We start from the raw sequence: 15,283 nt of genomic DNA on the forward strand, positions 1-15,283 counted from the left end.
TAGAAAACTGAGTTTTAGCTGGGCTGTAGTGGTGTATGCCTGTAATCCCAGCACTCTGGGAGGCAGAGGCAGGTGGATTTCTGAGTTCAAGGCCAGCCTGGTCTACAGAGTGAGTTCCAGAACAGCCAGGGCTATACAGAGGAACCCTGTCTCGAAAAAACCAAATCCAAAAAACAAAACAAAACAAAACAAAACAAAAAAAAAAAAAGAAAACTGAGTTTTAACAAACATTTTAAGAAGTTGTTTTCAGGAAACTTGTTGTGTCTGATACTATTAGCTCCTTAACCTCTCATAGAGGATCTTAGTTTCACTTGGTAAAACCCAGTCTCAGGGCATAATGGGCACAAAATAATGTTCTGAAAACCATAGCTTATATACCACTCACAGCTAGGTGGTGGAAGTAATTAGAAATCCGATGTGATAACTCTCGGGCAGAGGAACTTACATAACCTGATCAGAAACAGATTCTGAGGCTGGTAAGGACTTACAGTTAGCTTATGGTACAAGTCTGGAGGAGGGCTTTGTGAGTGATCAGGCCCCTATCTTGGGCCTCGGTTTCCCAACTCAGGCCATTGATGCTTACCTCAGTGTACAGCAGACCTAAGGCTGGACTTGGACAGATGCTTGCTGCAGTATAAACGAAGAGCCATGTTTTCCTTGCATTCTCTTTACTTTGATGACGATGGCCGAAGCAAGCAGCTGTCTACCTCCACTTTATTTTACCGTCTTTTGTATGCCTTCCCTTAATTCAGGTCTATCACATTTCTGTAGTCTCTGTAGCAGAAGAATTTGATTGACGTTCTTCTCAATACATCCTTGAAATCAGTGCCAATGCTTGGGAGGGTCTCGCTGCCTCAAACACAAAAGCATTTGCCTAAGAGAATGACACATTGTTCTCCAGGATTAGACAATGCCACTCAGCTGAGGAAGGCTATGAAAGCCTTCAGAGTGGCTGCAGCACAAATCAGTTTTCACCGGGGGTGAACCCTGGAAAACAATATTCCTGGGAAAACTACCTTCACTTCCTTCCTTCCTCCCGAGATTCACCCCAAATAGTAGGAAATGATGAATGGTGGCGGAGAATTCTGAGTGCTCTTGAGAAAAGAATTTTTACAAGTCTGAACTACATGAATTCAAGAAGCTGCACAGATAAGTTCTGGGAAATCATAAGGCTATGTAAAAATAATCACTAAATGTAGCCACACACCTTGGCCGGTGAGCCATTACAGGTTTTTAAAGTTTTCCTAAAATTATCCCCCAACACACACAAAAACAAACTATCTGAAAAGCAAAGCCAGCAGTGAAAGGCTAGGGTGGGAGGGTGTTTCTTGTTTGCCTCTGTCTGTTTTGCTGAGCTAGGGGATGGACCCAAAGCCACCTATCTGTGCTAAGTGAGTGCCACAGCACAGAGCCACCCAGTGGAAAGTCCCGAAGGTTGCCAATGTGAGCCCAGATGGTCTTTTCCAGCGGGGATTTATTTTTATGAAGTTCTGTGGAACGTGGAGCATTCTGGGGGCCACTTGCAACAGTGAGGAGTGTATTTGGAAGGCTGACGAGGTTATTCAAACTCTAAACTGGCATATTCATTTATTTAGGGTGGTACAGCAGTATAGGAAAGAATAACAGAAGGACTCCCTCTCTCTGCCAAATCATATATCTATCTTACCAGCGGTTCTAATTCGGGTGTTATTTGAGTTAGCAAGATCCTCCCTTGGGGTGTAAATACCCTCTAGGATGCTTTGGTCTATGTAAACTGCGTCAGAGTGAACACGGTTCTAATACAGCTCTGATCTCAGAATCATCTAGGTTCTTGCTAGGTATTGTGAGGGAGACAAGAAAATGCACAAGTGAGCTGACCTTCAACGTTGCTTTTTATGTCTACTAATCTCCATCCCAGATTCTGCCTACTCTCGTGTCTGAAACCTTTTCTGTGCTTATACAGAGCGCGTGACATTCAGTTACTATGGAGGCAACTGGTCTCACTTTGGGTTCTAACTAGGATTCTCATATTGAGGTCCTACCTTCTTTCTCAGGGCCCAGATCTCTGCCCCGATAGCTTGCCTACTGTTCTCACATCTCCAAAACAAGTAAGAGGCTCACTTAAATATGACTCCTGATAAATTATTCAAACCTGATTTACAAAAGAAAAGAGACTATGAAGGAATGTAATTAGTATCAATGTTGAGATAAAAGTCACAGTAGTTACATAGAAAACTCAGAATTGACCATCCTTTACCATGTTAAAATATGCTTGAGTCTACCTTTTTCTCTGAGATGTTGAATGTGTTAAAAGGAGCTATTTGGATCTTGGCTCAGGATCTATGGGGATAAAAAAGTCTTTGGCGAGACACGGTGTACAACAGGATGGATATTAAATGGATGCAGGATCAGACCCATAGCCTCTTTGAGTGTGGATTTTGAGGTAATGTGACTATGTAGGTGCTAGTGAGACAGTGCGTGTTCCACATGATTGCCGTGGACATCTGACCTCCAGGAATTAAAAAGAAGAGCTGACCTAGTGGTCAGAGTGTCAATCCTTATTCTCTCCTTGACATTCATAGTTTCTCATTTAAAAATGGTTCTTTTTATACACTGTTATAAGGAGCATACAACAATAACTTTAAGAAACTTGTCTGAGAATAGAGTTCAAATCTTTATTGTTTGAATTATCATTCATCAAGGGAAACAAATATCTAGTTTAAACCGGCAAGTGACTAACACTTGATAAAATATGATTATTTAATCAAATAGAAAAATGCATTGTTCGATAATGATATTTTAAAACTGGCAAGTGCTTTGAAAATCAAAGCTAACCTTATTTAAGATTATAATTAGATATCTCAAATTTAAGACACAGTGTGTGTATGTATGTATGTCACATCATTTTAGGGTAAGGTGAATTCAGCTTAAAGATTTCACCATTATAGCATACTGCTTGAAAGAGTCACGTGACACTTCCTATTCTCTACCATGCTTGGTCCACTATGCTTTGAAAACTCAATCCTGATGTCATTGATGCAAACAAGAAATTGGTTTTGTATTTGTTTCAAAACAAAGTTCAAAATGACCAGAGAGCCCTCTTGTAGCTCTTGGGTATAACTTTGCTTTCTGACTGCTCATATGGTTCTGTGTTGCCTGATAGAGGAAGAAAAGGTTGCATGAATTCATCTTCATAGAATCAAGGCTTTAAACAAATTTAGAATATCTGCTTGGTATAGCCACTGCCTTTTCTTCCTAATAGCTGTGTGGTGTTGGTTAGTTTTTTTGACACAAGCTGAGGCATCTGGGAAGAGAAACCCCTAACTGAGAGATTGCCTGTGGGTAAGTCTATAGAGCATTTTCTCAATCAGTGATTAATGTAGGTGGGTCCAGCCTACTGTGGGTAGAGCTCCTCTTGGACAGGTGGTCCTGGAAAACAGGCTGAGCTACCAGTAAGCACCTCCCCTCCTAGGTCTTGGCTTCAGTTTCTGGCTTCAGGTTCATGCCCTGAGTTTCTGAACTGTCTTCCCTCAGTGAAGGACCGTAATCCTTAAGATGAAATCAACCCTTTCCTCCCCAGGTTGCTTTTGGTCACAGTGGTTTATCACAGCAATAGAAAGCAAGATAGGACAGTGATATAGCCAGGGCCTAATGAAATAATGTTGCATACATAGTCCTTTCCTTCAGTCTTGGCAAAAAGAGACTTTGGTTCTGTTTTTACTTATTCTTGCAGCCTGTGTGGATGCAATGTTTATCTGCCCAGTTTTGCATTCCCAGAGTTCCCAGTGAGCTGAGAGATGCTTGCTACATACATGCTAAATGAAGGAATGTACAAATACAGCTTCTAGATTGTGGTTATTCATTCTGAGAACCAAATAGAAGTCCTAAGTTTGTCTGTCAAGGTTGGTAACCTGGTGTGAATGATTTTCCTCACACTGGGCTTTTGAGGCAGAAGCCTCTCTGCATCATGTCACTGAATAGTCCCCAGTCTTAGCCAGCAGATAAGAAATGTCATCAGCCTAAGCTAGTAGCTTTCAAAAATAGCATAGTTAAAGTGGACCTGTAGGTGTGTGCTGGAAAGAAACCATTTGCCTGTGGTCTTAAGAAGAGGCTGGTAGCTGATGTTCCTACCTGAGATCTAAAATGTTGTACTAAGACAAGATCAGTTGTGAGGAAGCAAGTTGGTAATCAGAAGTCTCCCTCATCAATATGCCTTAGCATTTTGCTTTCTGCTGATCAGGTAAACCTTTTCGAAAACATCATGGTTGGAGCAAGGTACAGTGTTCCTTTAAGATTCAGTGTGTGTGTGTGTGTGTGTGTGTGTGTGTGTGTGTGTGTGTGGTGTTTTCAATAGCGCTGGCAGTTTTCCTCAAAATTTCAATGAATATTTGCACAATGAACCAAGTTGTTGTGGGTTTCCTGGTTTGTGTTGGTTTTCCCCCCCGGAGTGGGGGTGGTGCAGTGGGCAAGGCATTTTCATCCCTTCTCAGACCAGTCCAGCTGCTGGTAATGCTGAAAATAGCTCAGATGCTCCCCGGACGGACGGACGGGAGCACCACCCAGCAGCTGAGATTCTTCACCTCTCTCACTGGTTCTCTCCTGACCCCCCACCTCCTTTTCCTCCCTGCAGACACTTGGATTGGACTTAATCTCAAACCTCTGGAGGTCAAGACCTTTTAAAAAAAAGGGATAAATCAATAATCTCTACATGTAAAAGGCCAGAGAAGACTCCTACTTCCTCTGTTGGAGCAGCTGAGAAGTTCACCCTTGTCTCAGTAAGGATTTTATTCGGGAATTACTTGCTTTCTGGTGTGGTGGGTTATGACTAGCTAAAATATATCTATGCCTCTAAAATATCTTTTTAGTAAACACAGGGGGAGACGGAGAGATTCCCAGGTAAACGCTGAGTGCTGGGATGCGGCAGTAGCATCAGGCATTTTGTGAGTGTGATTGTAAACTTTGCCTAAAGCCCTCTTTCCCTGTGTCAGCTGTGCGCACACACAGACCTGACCGTGACTGAGCACTGTCTCAGAGTTCTCATCAGGCGTGACTGCCAACAGAGCCGAGAGGACCTGTAGACACCGTCATTACACTGTTTAGACTACTTTCTTATTTTAACTTTCTAAAGGCAGGCTTTAAAGCCACCAAGAGGAAGCTCACCGGGGCAAAGACATTAGTGATTGTTCTTGATGGACAGCGAGGCAGCTGTGGAAGAGTACGTTCCCCACTGAACCCTGTTTTAGTCAAGGCTGCTGTGGAATGAGAAATTGTTTAGGGGATTTCATTGTAATGATCACGATTGGGTTGTTATGTGTCTAGTGCACTCTGGGGTGACCCAAGCTGAATCTTATCTAAGGAACTCTCGTCTGAGGTAGATTTTCTGACAGGTTTTTCTCTTCTGCCACAGTCAATTTTTTTTTTTTTATGGGTAGTTTTCTGCCTCTCTCTCTTCCCGCCTCCTTATGCGTGCACTTGACATTTTGCAAAGTACTTTGATCTGTGGACTTTAACCTCAAACATACCATTTACTTTGATTGTGAGTATTTACTATGTTCAGTAAAAAGGCTTTTTTTTTTTTTTTTTTTTTTTTTTTTTTTTTTTTTTTAGCTTAATGCTTTGATAGCAATTCCTTCAGATAATTTACTGGCTTGAGTTCTCCTGCCGTTATGCTTTTGACTTTGTTTCTAAAGGAACCTTTAATTTAAAAAGACTTTTTTTTTTTTCTGGCTAAGCTCTTTTACCGTGTTGACTTTCTAACCTAGCTGCTCATAACCTTTCTGATGCTGTGACCCTTTAATACAGTTCCCCAAGCTGTGGTTACCCACCCACCCCCACCCCCATCATAAAATTATTTTCTTCGCTACTTTATACCTGTAATTTTGCTACTGTTATGAATCATAATGAAAGCATCTGATATTTCCAATAGTCTTTCACCCCTGTGAAAGGGTGGCTCCCCTCCCCGCCCCACACAAAGGATCACAACCTACAAGTTAGAGTTGATGATCTAACATCTCAAGATGTCTAAAAGCAAGTAGTAAAGACAGTTCACAGAACCAGTCCTGTCAACCCCTACTTAAGTGTCCTCCTTCCCCAAATGACCGCATGCCCTAAGGCTTAATTGTTGCTGAAACCCTTAGCATTTCAAGATGCTTTTTTACAAAAATAGAGTTTGGGTTAAAATGAACAAACAAAACAACCACAAGCAAACAAACAAACAAACAACCCCAAGTATTTGGCATAGTGATCTTTTGAGCAACAAAACCAGGAAGACAAAAGAAAAAGGCAGAAGAAAACCAAAAGTTAAATTAAAAAAAATTTTTTTTCAGTAGCCAAATGTTTTAGTGAACCTTTTTTCATGAATGTGATAACGAATTTCAGAAAACAAAGTAAGAAGTGGTTCCTAACACAGACAAACATGAACATGTTTTCTAATCATTAATCAGCTTCACAATCGTCTTCAAGTTCAAAATCCCATACGTAATGAATGTGTTTGCTTCCTCTCCATTCTACTCTAAGAACTGAAGATTGTTCCTCTTCTGCTGGAGGTTAGGAGCCTGATCCAGCCAGGAAGGCTGTGAGGTCCCAGGCTGTGGCTCCGCAGAGCTGACAGCCTACTCTGTGTACCTTGGGAAGGAAGGAAGCCAGTGGCCACCAGACAAGACTCGAAGGAGGCAGAGGGAGGGGGGATGTTTGAGGAATGTTCCTCCCCCAAGCAGGAGCACATGGCGTGCTCCCTTCTAGAATGTGGATTACTGTAGGAAAAGTTGGGAAAGGCTCAGCAACATTGCCTTGCTCCCTTGTCTCTTGGAATCTACATCATAAAGACCATATCCGTCATCGATTTCTGTAAACAGTCAAACTTTGAGTCCCCCTGTTACTTCAAGCAAGGGCTTCATGACTTCCAAGGATCTCTGAGGATCAGGAGCGTTCCCTGTTAGCACTGGGAAGGTTTGGTGAGCATGCTAGGTACACGTTTGTTTCTAGAGCTGGTGGTGGTACTATTGAGTATAGATGCAAAATCAAAGACACAGGCAGGCGTTAAGTTTGCGAGACAGCAAACTGATGTCTTGTTTCTCCCTCCTCCTTCATTCCCCTCCCCCGTTTTAACTTTCCTTTGAAATGTTGGACTGTTTGAACGTGAAACTCAAGGAGGAACCTAGCTGAGAAGGCCGAGTTTCACATAGGCTCCACATGAATGAAGCATTCTACCGAGCCTCGCTTGAAACCCGGCCCATGTTTGCCAAAACTTCTGTGCGTGTCAGCAAGCCTGGATTGGAAACCTAATCCCAAACCAGGTGACTTCTGGACTTTAGAGGCTTTGTTGTATAAGTACAGAAGCTGTCAAACAAGGGCATTTCTTATTTCCACGACCTCTACTATAATTTCATGTGTATACACATTTCTTTCCATTTATTCTGTGGTATTTTGAGGACAAGTGGAAGTCTAATATGGATTTCTGTAGATGCGCTATTTAAGCATTTGTAAATAGCAGTCTGCATCTTAAATTCTAGCACGGTCTGAACAGAGTGGCGTGAACATGCTGGTGTAATTCAGCCGAAGGAAGGAAGTCCCAAGAGGGCTATGGAATGTCTTTCTTTGCTTAAATATACCTCTGTGCTTGTGAAGAACAAACAGTAACATTTTGTCCAGGTCTGTCCTCTTGACAGTGTGCCTTTTGTTCACTCTCCAAAGGTGGTGTCAAATATATTGGTGGAAAAATAATAAACTTCCCCAGACTCTCCCCACCCGTTTGCTCAATTGATATACTCATAGGGAACATTGTAAGCATTGAAACGTTTGCTACTATTCCTTGTAATGTAAACTGAGAATAAAGGAATAGTTGGTGAAGTCAGCTTCTCTCAGAAAGACTTGCAGACCCAGAGGTGCTGTGTACGTGAACAGTTTAATGAGACCTGGTCGTTAAAGGGCGAGCATGAATGTGTGTGTGTGCCTGTGTGCTTGTGGGCGTGTGCAGAGATACTGGAGGAGGGAGAGGGAAGAACGGTTTTGCAATGCTTTCTTCAGAAAATCTGTGACTTCAGAAACAAAACTGATCAAGGTCAGGATCTAAAAACCTTCCTTGGTTGGTCATATAAATTTTGTTGGGTGAATATCAAAATACTTTTGGTATTATTGCTCTCATTTGATCTTAGCCAAAATGCCAAAGAAGTGATGGTATTATTGTTCTCATTAAAAGCATCAAGCATTAGGACTCCAGGCATAGTAAATAATCTCCAATAAAAATAGGACCATTTTGGAGGGTACATACTTGTAGAAGTTCTATGGGTTGGTCTCAGAAAAGTTGTCATGACTCTGAGGCCATCATAACACTCAAAGCCATCCAGAAAACTAAGATTCAACTTGACATTTTCTTAATTGGACAGTGTGTACCCAATCTGAAGACATTTCAGAGAAATTAATCAGTGAGTTCAATAAAGATTTAATTAGACTAAACTGAATGATGTTTATGAATACAGATTCATGGTCAGATGAAATTCCAGAAAGTTTTCTTCTAGAAACCTCATAGTTTGTCTTATATTTAACAGCATGTACTTTCATTAAATAAAGTTTGTATTTTGTAGCTAACTTGTATAGTGGCTACTGTTTGACTCCACACTACATAAAGCATTGTAAGATACAACAAAATGTGGGGTTAATATATGTGGGAAGGAACTGCTTTAATACCTGTTTCACTATTCTTAGTGTAAGATTTATTGGTATATAAAAATTAAATAGTCCCAAATCATCAAAATGAAAAGAAAATGCTCAAATCGAGGTCCTAGAGAAAATAATGCAGAGCAATCCAGAATCATCCAACTAAGGAGAGCATCGCTAAATGTACCCTGACCTAGGAGTTTAGTCTCTCAGGCAGTTCTATAATCCTTCATATTCATAAGGAAAAGAGCAAAGATACCACACCCAAAATAAATGTCCTGTGCTCGCTCTCTCTCTCTCTCTCCCTCTCTCTCTCTCTTTCTCTCTCATACACACACACACACACACACACACATATACACACAAGCTTCTCTAGGTCATTAAAGGACCTTTTCACAAAAGACATCAGTTTTAATTTAAGAATGCAAATATCTCTGAATTAAGAATCATATTGTGCTTAATTTACTACCAGAAAGATATGAGCCATTTCATTCCTAAATATTTCTTAAGGATATATCACAATAGCCTACATTTATATAAAATACATCTTTAAAAAAAATAGTGTGGTTTGGATCAGGTCAAGATCAGAGTGTCCTTCCTAGTAAATCAAAGAGGATTTTTACACAGCACAGATAATGCACTCATCTACAAAAAAGTCATCAATTTTAACCAAATAAGGATATTTGAAATAAGAAATATTGAAACAGGAGGCAGCACAGGGAGCTAAGCAAAGTCAAAGATAGCTCATCTGCCAAGTATGCATGTTACCCTGAGTTGAGTTTGATCTTCAGAAATATCACAGGAGGAGTGGGGGAGAAGAAGAAAGGGGGAAAGGAAGAATTAAAACCCATTTTAATCATTGCAACACCCACACCCTCCAGTCATACCAGAGTGTGGTGTTGGAGCGCAGGGATGACTGTAAGGATACACTGGGTCTGCTCTTTGTTCCTCTCCTCCCAGAGCTTTTCCTGAGGTATTCTGGAGTAAGAGCCGGGAATGAACCTCTGAATCAGTCCTATATTCACCAGGCAGTATAAGCCAACTGGTCTACCATGTAGAGACACAGAGAGAAAGGACCAGACTGGAGGAGAAAGTAGACTGTTCTCTCTTCTGAACTTGGCAGAAGGCTCCCTGAGTCTCCAGGTCCCACCATATTTTTTTCCTTTCTCTCAAGGTCTTTCTTCTCTTATGCTCACCTCTCTCTTACTAAGAAACAGATATCTCTGGAAAACTCATTATTTGCTGATGATGAGAAGAGGTTCAGATAGCTAGCTCTGGGTTACCAGATCCACACATACTATGGAATTAGCCCACATTCCCTAAGCTAGAAGAAGATGGGTGTGTGTGCAGCACAGGAGACTTGTGTTTTATCACTGTTCACTGATTCACACTAAAATGTGAATAGACTGAACAAGATTTCCATTTCAATTTTTTTAACCAAACCTTTTATTTTAGATCAGTTTGATACTTAGAGAAAACCTATGAAGACAAGAGTCATCTTATGTTTCATGCTTCTTAGTAAAACATATTAGATGGTATCCCACTCTAATTAAGCTCATAGATAATGACATTATAACTAAACCCCATGCTTTCTCCATCTTTCTACCTAATGACCTTCTTCTGTCCTGGGATCCTTTCCAGACTATTATATTACATTTAATCATTCCTCCTCAGGCTCCTCTTAGCTATGACAGTTTATTTTCTTGTGTTTGAGGACTGTGAGTGACAGTTTGGGGAATACATGTCACACATTTTGTAGACTGTTTTATTGAAATTCCCAATATATCTTTTCCTTATGACTAACCTGGGCTCACTGGCTTAGGAGAGGGAAGCGTCAGAGCAAGTTCTGGTCTCTACAGTCACATGAGCACATCCACAGAACATATGATGGCTGGCAATGTCTTTGAACCTCTGGCTGAGGCAGCGCACAACAGGTTCCATGCCTATCAAGGTGCCTTCTATGCCCTTTTTATATTGTATTTTTAGCTTTTTTTTTCAACATTGTTATGATAACATATAGGATAGAAAAACATCCGGGAGGAAAAGTTAATCGTGGCTCCCAGTTCCAGTGGGTACAGGGTAGAACATGAGCAGGGTGAAGTAGCACCATGGTAAAGACATTTGCCCAGTTCTGTTCACATGGTGACCAGAAGGAAGCAGAGAGCCAAATCCGAACCAGAGGGATAAAACCTTCCAAGGCTCACTTTCAGTGGCCTATGTCACTCTATAGGCACTACATCCCAAAGGCTGACTTTCTTCTACACTGAATATTTGTAACTCTACTCCATTGATTTAAATCTTCTTCATTTACTAATGTCATCATGAACATGTGGGCATTCGATTTATACTGTGAGTCATGTGATGCTTAATATTTGAGATCTAAATATTAATAGGTGAGATTTTAAAAATAAAAATCACCAAAGAGACAAGCTTTGGACCACGTTTGCGAAGGACTGACCATCTATCTAGATTAGGTTAAATCAAGTGTGAAAACCCAGCTCTAAATGTGGATAGCACCATGCCATTGGGTTCTGATTGCAGACTGCATAAAAAGGAGAGACCTAACTAAGCCCTGGAATTAATCACTTTCTGCTTCCTGACTATTGATGCATCATGACCAGCCACCTCCTCCTCCTGCTGCCACACCAACCCCGCCTGATAGATGCTATCACTTCTGGCCTCTAAGTGGCTATTGTCCGGTGTTCTGTCTCAGTACTGAGATAAATAGCTCACAGAGTTCACTGTTAATCCAAGGCTTCTCTCCCATTCTTCCAGTAAGGGCCTTGGGTGGCTCTGCTCGTTGATGCCCATGTCTCTTTGACATACTCCTCTCATTTTAAGGATTTTTTTTTCTGGCTTCCCAAGATGCTACCTTTGGTATATTTTCTGACCCCCAAACCAGCTTTTCCTTCAAAGATCTCTGATTACTTTTATTGAAGAATAGTATTAGTGAGCCCAGAGCACTCAGTTTTATTTTTGAGTGAAACATTTATAAATTATAAACAGTTTTAACTTTTATATTACATAAAAGGGAATATATAGGTAAAAAATGGAAGGAGTTCACAAATATACCTATTAAGAACCAAAGGTTTTGCTTAGGTCATCTGAAACAACCTGTCAGTACAGCAAAGTGAAGAATGTTAATAACTCAATGGAGTTTATATTAAAATTTTTACTCTTGTGAACAGACAATTTAGTATTAAGACCCAAATCTGCCCTATTCTTAAGTTCATTTGCCCCTGAACTTTAATGACAGTGTCTGAATTAGAATAGGGAAGAGGATGTGCATGTAAAAACCAACATTCGAGGGCCCATAGGGTTGCTAGTAACAAGGTGAGAGGAACCAAGTTCAAATACCCAGTACCCACATAAGTGCTATGTGGACAAGGCAGCCTGCCTGTATACCCAGTGATCTGGAGGCAGAGAAAGGGTATCTAGAATGAGGTGGTTACCTAGATTAGATGAATCATCAATCTCCAGTTCAACAAGAGATCCTTTCTCAACACACTGGAAGATACATGATGAAAACCTCCGATTCTCATACACACAGTCACATGCTTACATGCAAAGACATATGTAACCACACATGAACACACGTACACACCCTCATACCATATATACATATCTGTGATGGTCGGCGGGTAGGTGGTAGCATACATGTTTAAAGCACCACACTTTGATTATTTCAACCCATTGACAATGTCACTCCAAATAAAACTTCCAATCAGTTTAATTGCTCTAGACAGGCATTCAGTTCAGTGGGACTTAATTCATTCGAATTTATAAACTCAAGACATTTGCTGGCGTAGAATTTAGTCATGAATGATACTTCTGGTTATCTGTTTTTATTTGAATTGACCTTTTAGATGTTCTATTTTAAAAATACCCAGGAATGTTGGAAAAGTTAAATGAGGGTATATATTATAGGACCTTGATGAACAAAGAGAATCAAATAGCTTCCAAATACAGGCTTTTCACTTTTTAAATTTTAGTTTTATGTGTTAGTGTGTGTGATTGTGTGGCAGAGCATTCACACATACATACACACACACACACACACACGCACACGCACACGCACACGCACACGCACATGCACACACGGGCGCGCGCGCGCACACACACACACACACACATGTGGACCCAGGCGTGGCACACATGTAGAGGACACATACAGGAGTCAGTTATCTCCTTCTTTACTGAGGCACTGACTCTTTTGTATCTGCAGCTCTGTTTACCCTAAACAAGCCTGCCCACGAATTACTAGGCTAGTTTTTTGTTTCTTCCTCCCATCTTCCCCTAGGTGTGCTAAAATTCCAAGTATTAGCCATTCACCTAGCTTTTTGTGGTTTCAGGGCTTGACCATTGAGTTCGGGTCATCCACCTTTTGTGAAAAGTAATTAAAACCCTCTGAGCCAAGACACTAGTCCTCCAAATATAGTTTTATCTATAGATCAATATCTATAGGCCCTTACTGGAAGAATAAGAGAGAAGGAAACATCAGATAGCTTTGGATTAACAGTGAATTCTGTGAGCTGTTTATCTCAGTCCTGAGACAGAACACCGGACAATAGCCACTTAGAGGCTAGAAGTGATAGCATCTATCAGGTGAGGTCGGTGTAGCAGCAGGAGGAGGAGGTGGCTGGTCATGATATATAGATATTTTCTAGCGATAATTGTAAGCATTCTTGTGTGTGTGTGTGTGTGTGTGTGTGTGTGTGTGTGTGTATGCCCATATGCATGTGTTTGTGATTGAATGGTCAGCTCTCAGCAAACAGACATATCCTCTATCACAGAAATACGTCCAATAGGTTCCCCGATTTTACTAAAATGGCTGAATACCATGGGTGAGTATGAGAAGTCATCTACAAACAGATACTGTTTTGAAAAGGTGCACTTAGATTAGAAACCACCTCGCCGTGTACCAGCAGAGCTGAGGATTCAGAGGCATGGCTCGGAATCTGCATCACACTCAAGAGCACGGCCTTGATTGAGCCTGAACTTTGAGCTCGAGGTAGTAAAGAATTGGAGATGGGTCTATTGCCTGCTCAAGGAAGACCTCGTAACACACCTACTTTAGCGAGAAGCCAATAGCATTCAAAATATCACCCCTTTGTCATAGAGGCTGAGGAAGAATTCTAATTGTGCTTCTGACATAAAATTAAATTATCCACATTTTGTTTTTATACATTATGATTATTTTTCATTCAAGACTGAATAAGTGCTAAATTTTGTAGGAAAAAGGTTTCTTTGAAATAAAGGAAAGTATGTGGCTTAATAATACTAATAAAACAATGGAAAAGGGTTAAGTGAGCGATATGTTGTGAGAACAATGGAAGTTACCTTTAGCAGTTTGGGAGCTCTTTATTTACTTTGTGTTTACACGTGTGTGCTCACATGTGCACATGTGTATGTATGGCCGACTATGTGTGGAGACCAGTGATCAACCACAGATAACATTCCTCTGGAGCCCTTCACATTACTTTTTGAGATGAAGCCTCTCCCTAGGATCCGGGCCTCCAGGTTTGGCTAAGACTAACTGGAAAGCAAGCTCCGGGCATCATCTTGTCCCAGCTTCCCTCCACGCCAGGCTTTTTATACAGGTTCTGGGATCCAACTCAATCCTCAAGGCTGTGTTGTGAGCCCTTTATGGATGGAGTAATCTCCCCAGCTCCTAAATTTAATTTTTGTTTCATGATAGCTATTCATGTATAAAATATGTTACTGTTTATCCTGGTTTTGAGCAGCACCATGAATGCATTTCATTTCACAGGCTTTCTTTAAAATTGGCACCCACTCTCTTTGTCATGTGTGGCAAGCTCCGTCACCTGATGGATGGTCCCAGCTTATAAAACCTTGAGCTTAAAACAAAGTGATAATTATTTGGCTGAAGCGAGAACACTTGACTGTTGTAAGATATTTTCCCCTCCTTATAGAATTTCATCTGTTTCTGTTACAGAAATTCAAAAAAGGGCTACTAGTCATTTACATCTACATAATACACAATATGTATCCCAAAATGTCTTCTTTCTAATCAACATTCAGAGTGAATAAGGACATATGTATCATAAGACACATTTCACAGCAGAGCTTTTCATACTGCTAATGAATATTAAAATTGAGAACATTTAGCATTCAACTGTGCTTACCCATTTAAGAATGGCTTTATAGATCAAGAATGAACTAGGAATTTATCAATAAAATACTGTTCTAAGTGACCAGAGATGGCCACTTTAATGTCTTAAAATTTTGTATTCATTGAATGAAATACTATCACGAAATTTTTATAGCACCAGTTTCTTCTTTTTTCTTTTAGTTCCTATACTATTTGATGGAAATCATACAGTTTCAATTCAAAACTTTATACTTCGACTATAGGAACATCTCAGTGCATGTGGAAAAATTAATAAAACCTGATAGAGCCTTTTAAGATTAAAAACACTCTATAAGGCATAGGGGAGAATTACTTTAATTTGAAAGTAGTATTTATTAGATACCCACATCAGCATAGTATAAAGAAATATATGTATAGTCAAGAAATAAATTTACACGAGGGATGCCTTTGGGAAGAGGAGGAGATTGTTATTAGAGAATGTGTATGTTGAGTTTAATTGAATAGGATCTTGTATCATAGTATCAATATAGATATAGG

The 15,283-nt window shown here is 40.4% G+C and overlaps 1 protein-coding gene across 9 annotated transcripts in view; it reads left to right on the plus strand.

Moving 5' to 3' along the window:
* Positions 1–15,283, plus strand: part of Sorbs2 (sorbin and SH3 domain containing 2) — a 196,790-nt gene that overhangs the window by 26,249 nt on the left and 155,258 nt on the right. For all 9 annotated transcript variants that reach the window (XM_052161986.1, XM_052161992.1, XM_052161999.1 and 6 more), the window contains exon 2: positions 4,610–4,754. The gene's annotated coding sequence lies outside the window, so the exon portion shown is untranslated. The remainder of the gene's footprint in view (positions 1–4,609; positions 4,755–15,283) is intronic.

This window comes from Apodemus sylvaticus, chromosome 18 (genome assembly GCF_947179515.1).
Source record: "Apodemus sylvaticus chromosome 18, mApoSyl1.1, whole genome shotgun sequence".
Classification (NCBI taxonomy): domain Eukaryota; kingdom Metazoa; phylum Chordata; class Mammalia; order Rodentia; family Muridae; genus Apodemus; species Apodemus sylvaticus.